Here is a 5,658-nt window from a genome sequence, read left to right as displayed (position 1 = left end):
TCTGGAGAAGGAGGTCTGGTGGTGGTACCCCCGCCAAGGTGAGCAGCCAGCGCAGCAGCCCCTCAGCTGGTCTCGCCCCAGAGCCCTCCCAGTCTGCTCCACCTGCTTCTGTTGGGAGAGGGAGCTTCTGGCTCACAGCCTCCAGGTTTCTTTCAATGGGTTCAGGTCCTATTTCAACAGCAGCATTTCTATAAACTAACTGGCTCCCTGATGTGTCTAACAGAACTATGGGCTGTGTTCCCTTCTTGCTCCTAGAGGTCGCCAGGCCCAGTTAATGGCATCTGAAGGGGTCTCTGATAAGATGTGTCATCTCCCAAACAAGAGTTCTCATTATTTACCCCAAAGAATAAACAAGAGGGGCTGGGTGCGGTGGCTCACACCTGTAATCCTAGCATTCTGGGTGGCCGAGGTAGGTGGATTGCTCGTGCTCAGGGGTTGGAGACCAGCCAGAGCAAGAGTGAGACTTGGTCTCTACTAAAAATAGAAAAAACTAGCTGGGTGTGGTGGTGCCTGCCTATTATCCTATCTACTGGGGAGGCTGAAGCTAATGAATTACTCATGCCCAAGAGTTTGAGGTACCTATGAGCTATAACACCATAGTACTCTAGCCTGGGCAACAGAATGAGACTCTATCTCCAAAAAAAAAAAAAGAAAGAGAGAGAGAAAAAAAAAGATAAGAAAAGAAAAAACAAGAGGTAGGAAGAAAGTTAAGGAACCTGTGTAGACTCTGTGAGGGATGGTCCACAGCTCTAGAATGACTCCAGTTGGTGGACAGATGGGCACACAATGAAGGCATAGATGGCCATGGCCTGATCCATGACACTCCCTTCTTAAGGGAAATGACCTTGTCAACACATACATGCATATTTAAACCCAAAACGACCCTGTGATGTCTGAGGCCACAGTAAGTCCACAGGGCTGAGAATTATGTGGCACACTGAGACCAAGGCTTCTGACCAGAGACTCCACCTGGGTATTCTGATGGTTTGCACCTGCTGGTAGCGTGCTGCCAGGCAGGTTAGCAAACACCACGCTCCTGCCTTCTTGCCTGAACAAGGGCCAGGCTCAAGTTTAAGGAAGGGGGAAATGTTCATAGAATTAGTAATTTAAGATGTTCCAGCAAAAATCTCTACTTATACTCCCAGATAATGTTTTTATTTGTTTTTATTTTTATTTTTTTATTAACATATTCCAAACCTAGGAACCAAACTGTCTTTCTTTTTAAAAAAAAAAAAAAAAAAAATTATTTTTTTTTTGGAGACAGAGCCTCAAGCTGTCACCCTGGGTAGAGAGAGTGCCATGGCGTCACAGCTCACAGCAACCTCCAACTCCTGGGCTCAAGCAATTTTCTTGCCTCTGCTTCCCAAGTATCTGGGACCACAGGTGCCCACCACAATGCCCGGCTATTTTTTGGTTGCAGCCCTCATTGTTGTTTGGCGGGCCAGGCTGGATTCGAACCTGGAAGCTCAGGTGTATGTGGCTGGTGCCTTAACTGCTTGAGCCACAGGCGCCAAGCCCAAACTGTGTTTCTTAATGGTTCTCTGGTCAATCAGGTCTTTCAAGAAATACATATCAAAAGCTTATGTGGTAAAGTTTTTACCAAAAATATTCTTTGTCAGTTTCAGTGATTCACACCTCATACGGCTCTTACTTTTAAGTAGAATCAAAGAGGCTTGGTGGTGTTGGTGGTGGGCCTATGACCATGCACTGCTTTCTGAAATATCCTTTGGTTTTTTTTTTTTTCTAAATCATAACTGTATACATTGATATGATCATGGGGCATCATACACTCGCTTCATAGACCATTTGACACATTTTCATCACAATGGTTAACATAGCCTTCCTGGCATTATCTCAGTGACTGTGCCAAAAGATTTACATTGTACATTTACCAAGTCCTTTGTACAGCTCTCTAGTCACTATGGAGAAAAGTGGAAATAGAGATGCCAGGATGGTTGACCTTTGGGTCCCAGGGGTAGTGGGTGGTAGAAGGCTTAGGCTTCTTCAGGCACAAGACGGGACAGAGTACCTTCCATGGAGGGCTCTGGCTTGGCTGGCAGGCAGTAGTCCTGGGCCTCTGGTTCACTCTCCAGATGAAGGTGGGCCTCTAAGCAGTGTACCCATCCCTGCTTAGTTTGTAAAGCACACTGACATCCAGGATCTCGTTTGATCCTCTCAGCTTGTGTTAATATTATCTTCATTTCACAGATGGGAATACTGAAGGCTCAGTGGGAAAATAACTCACCCCAAGTCACACTGCTGGTTAAGAAGCAGAGCAGGACTCACATGTAGGTGTCCTTATCCCAGCCCACTGTGTGCATTCACGGAGGGTGCGGTGAGCAGCGCTCTCGGGGGGGCCCAACGAAGGAAGCTCTGAAGATGGGTCCAAAGCTGCCCATGGTGTGGCTTTTATGCAAGGTTTGTGTCTTCTTGGTGTAGCTCTTGTTGTGCTGAATTTAATTATTTGTAACAAAGCATTTTCATAGCTCCTACTAAAACTATGCATAATTACAGTGTGTAATGATGTAAGAATCCCTGAAAGTCCTCCTGGCAACCCCTTCCTGGAGAAGGAGGAACTTTCCTGAGTGAAGCAGGCCACTGAGTCTTTACCAAAACGTCCCCCATAGTTAGGGCACATTAAAGATGCAATGCCCAGAAAATTGGATTGTTTAAAAATAATGAAACTTTAAGCAGCAAAAAAGAAAAAAAAAATTAACAATTAAAGATTTTCATAGGGTGATTAGGGAAAGATTCGAGCTGATTAAAATGCTACCAAGGGAATGAGACCCAGGGAGGGAATGGAGGGGGCACCTTCATCCCTGTGAGGATGGGTAGGACCGTGGCAGGATCTAGGTGTATGAGAGAAGGGGTTATGGCGGCCAGCTGCAGACAGGGTCTGCTGGGCACTGCCAGTTTTGGGGGGATTATGGGCTAACGATGGCTCCCATTCTGTGAAAGAAACCCAAGTCCTCAACATTTGTGCTTTGATTTGAACACCGTGATAAATCACTGGAGTCCATCTACGGGCCCCCAGGCATCTCTCCCACCAGCCCCTGTGGCCCTGCCTGACCCCTAAGCACAGCCACCATCGTAATCCACCTGTGTTATGACAGAAGCAGGTGCCCTCCCTGTTCTTGGACTTCAGGACCACAAAAAGGAGGGCAGGAACCCTCCTCATCATCTGCTCCCCTAGAGGCCTCCCTGAAGGTTCTGAAAATCACACCTGGAAACTAACCCAGTGAACACTGAGTCAGGAAGAACGGGGTGGCAGGGTGGGGAGGGGATGGCATGGCTGCTTGCTCAGGGAGGGGCTGCCTTCCCTGATGAGGTGTCATACTGAGGGCCCCTCCTTACCTTCTGTGTTAGATCATGTTGAGTCTTGAGTGCCCCTCTCATTCATTCATCCATCCCCTAACTCAGTATTTCCTGAGCAAGTTCCCTGTGGCAGAGCCTGAGGACACAGCCTGCTCTATCCGGCACTCACAGGGAGCAGCAGACAATAAGAAAGGAAAATGCAAGATGATCACAGTGAAGAAAGTTAAGCGAATGATGTGGTAGGAGTGACTTGGCAGTGAGTGGAATCAAGGGGGTGGTGACAGTGAGCCAGGAAGGCAGCACAGGTGTGTCTGAGCTCACTTTGCTGCCCTGGTGGCAGCACCCAAATGTTCTCCGGCCAGGAACCACTCCTAGGCTGGAGAGGAGGGCCCCTCTCAAGCCTGAGTTCTCCCTGTCTCCCCCTGCTCCACCAGCTCACCTCTCCTTTGGTCCCTCGGCTGGTAGGTCAGCATTGCCCATCAGCACTGGTGAGACAGAGACGGTGGCCCCAGGGGTCGCTGCTGGAGGAAACCTCCCAGGTACCCACCAGGGCTCAGGCTTCCACTTAGGAAACTCTTTTGGAGGAAAATATTCTTTTTTTTTCCTTCCTCCTGCCTTAGCTCCATCTCTCAGCTGTCAGGGCCTTTTCAGATCAGAGTTCCTGGGGCCTCCGTGTTTATCTTATGGGAACGTAGTAAGCAGCGGGGAGCTGGGCTGTCAGACCCTCACTAACACGGTGGACTCACATTCAGGACCTTCTGTGGCCTGGAGCAGCTGCTGCAGCTCCCAGGCCTGTCTGGACAGCTGTGGGTGCTGGTTGACCCGAATGCCTATGTGGGCAGGCTGGGATTGGCAGTCATTCCTATTGCACAAGGGAGCAAACTGAGGCTTAGAGGGCCAGCTGGTGTCAGGATCTGCCCTCGATCCTTGGCCTGCCTCTCTTTGAGTTTCCCATGGCCACGGTAACAGACTTCTAGGAGCACAGAGCTTAAAACAACAGAATTTATTTTCTCACCCTTACAGAAACCAGAATTTTGAAATCAGTATCACGAGCTGAAATCAAAGTGTAGGCATAGGCCTTGTTTTCTCAGAAGCTCTAGGGGAGAATCTTTCCTCACCTCTCCTAGCTGCTGGGAGCTGCTGGTTTCCTTGGCCTGAGCCTACATCACTCCCATCTTCAAGGCCAGCACTGTCAAAGCTCTTGGCTTTGTCTCCACATGGCCTTCTCCATGTGTGTTAGATCTCTCTCTGCCTCCCGCTGATAAGGAAATATGTGACTGCACTTAGGGCCACTGGGGTAATCCAGGATAGTGTCCCATTCAAGATCACATGTGCAGAGATTCTATTATAGGAAAATGTTACAGTTCTAGGGATTAGGACCTGGTATCTTTGAAAGCCATTATGCAGTCTACCATACTCCTCCTAGCTAAAGAGCCTGTACTGCCAGCTGAGAGTTTCCAAAACACCCTTCAACATGGCCTTGGCTTTGTGTTGATCCATTTCCCTAGGAGGCTCCTGGGGATGGCAGGCTGGCAAGTCACAGGTGTGGAGGAAAGCAGCTGCCTGGCACTCACATAGGTGTCTGTTGGACCCCCCCCCCCCCCCCGCAGCAAATAAATGGGATGCAAATAGTTCCTACTGGGAAGGCTCCAGGGAAGGAGACTCAGTCTGAGCTGGAACCTGCTTTTAAGTTTGCACTGAAGCAAAGCAAAGAGTTTCAGTGTCCAGCTTCTCCTGGGAGCCAGTGTGGCGCAGGGCATGGCCAGGAAAGGCTGCTGAGGGCTCCCATGTGTCCTTGTCAGTGGGAGGCAGAGAGATATTTTACACACAGAGAGAAGACCATGTGAAGAAGACAGAGCCAAGAAGGTGCTGGCTTTGAAGATGGGAGTGATGCAGCCGCAAGCCAAGGAAACCAGCAGCTTCCAGCAGCTGGGAGAGGTGAAGAAGGATTCTCCCCTAGAGCTTCTGAGGAAACAAAGCCTGCCCAGCCCATGACACTGACTTCAATGAGCCAAGGACCCTGGGGTCTAGATGCCTCCAGCAAGCAGGTCTTGACCCCTCTGGTCACTCCTCAACACTGTGGTGCTCCAAGCACTTGGGCACAGTCCCATTCCCAGAACTGCATGGGGGTCTTTGCATTCTGGCTGTATTAGTTTGCTAGGATGACTGTAACAAGTAACCACAGATTTGGAGACCTAAACAACTGAAAGGCATTTTCACAGTTCTGGAGGCTGGAAGGGTGAGGTCAAGGTGTTGGCAGGGTGGGTCTCTTCTGAGACCTCTCTCCTTGGCTTGTAGATGGTCGTCTTCTCCCTGTCTTCATATGGTCTTGCCCTGTACATA

Source organism: Nycticebus coucang, chromosome 3 (assembly GCF_027406575.1).
Source record: "Nycticebus coucang isolate mNycCou1 chromosome 3, mNycCou1.pri, whole genome shotgun sequence".
NCBI lineage: Eukaryota > Metazoa > Chordata > Mammalia > Primates > Lorisidae > Nycticebus > Nycticebus coucang.
Note: the sequence above shows the minus strand (reverse complement) of the source record.